Source organism: Dipodomys merriami, unplaced genomic scaffold, assembly GCF_024711535.1.
Source record: "Dipodomys merriami isolate MVZ:Mamm:240054 unplaced genomic scaffold, mDipMer1.0.p SCAF_965, whole genome shotgun sequence".
Taxonomy (NCBI): Eukaryota; Metazoa; Chordata; class Mammalia; order Rodentia; family Heteromyidae; genus Dipodomys; species Dipodomys merriami.
In genome coordinates this window covers 89,359-90,376 of record NW_027206585.1, presented here as the reverse complement: position 1 = coordinate 90,376, position 1,018 = coordinate 89,359, and positions in this window count along the sequence as shown.

The window sequence follows — 1,018 nt, the reverse complement described above, 5'->3', positions numbered from 1 at the left end:
GCTTTAGTGTAGTCTTGTTTGTGATCATTTGGGCCCCAAAAGTGGGATTAATGGGTCATAGGGGAGCTCTATGTGGAGTCTTTTGAGGAACCTCAATACTACTTTCCAAAAGTCGTTGAACAAGTTTCCACTCTCACCAATAATGCAGTAGGCTTTCCTTCTGTCCACATCCCCTCCAGCATCTGTTGTTATTAGCTTTCTTGATTCTAGCCATTCTAAGTGGGGTGAGGTGGAATCTCAATGTTGTTTTTATTAGCTCTTCTTTGAATGCTAGAGAAATTGAGCATTTCTTCATGTGTCTATTGACCATAGTGAAGAGCTTCTTTGGGGAGTTTTCTCAGAATAGACACACAGGAACAAACATTGAAAGGAAAACTGTTTTCTGAAATATTACTGGTTTAATCTCTGCACTTCATTGACCTTTGACTTGGGAAGAGGACTCTGGGTTAGAAATTATTTTCTCTTCTCATTTAAAAGGCCTGGTTTAATTTTCTTCAAAGTTTCATGAAGTTCTATTGAGTGAGCATTGGTATGTATTCACGTGGTTTTTTTTTCTATAGGGGAATTTTTAGCTTTTTAAATATTATTTTAATTTTAATATAATTTAAATTTTAATACAAAAATTTAAATATAATTTTAATGTAATTTATTGTTGATATATTTTAATATAATTTTAATGTGTTGTACAGAGGGCCTACCATTTCATAAGTCAAGTAATGAGTACATTTCTTCTTTTGGAAACTGTCACCCCTTCCTTTACTTTCTCTGTTTTCCCCTGCCTTCCCTGCCCACAAGTTATATAAGTCATTTTCCACATAGTTTCTACTGAATAACATGAGTTCATTTGTTTATTCTCCCTTCCTCCCTTTTTGGGCCCTTTCTTTACTCACCTCACAGAAGAAGAAAAAATCAAAAATACCATCACCACCAAAAACAACATTTGTATATTTTGCTCTTCATCTGGAGAAATCGGAAATTTCTTTGATCATTCATTGTTGAGCACTAGTCTTGACTTAAG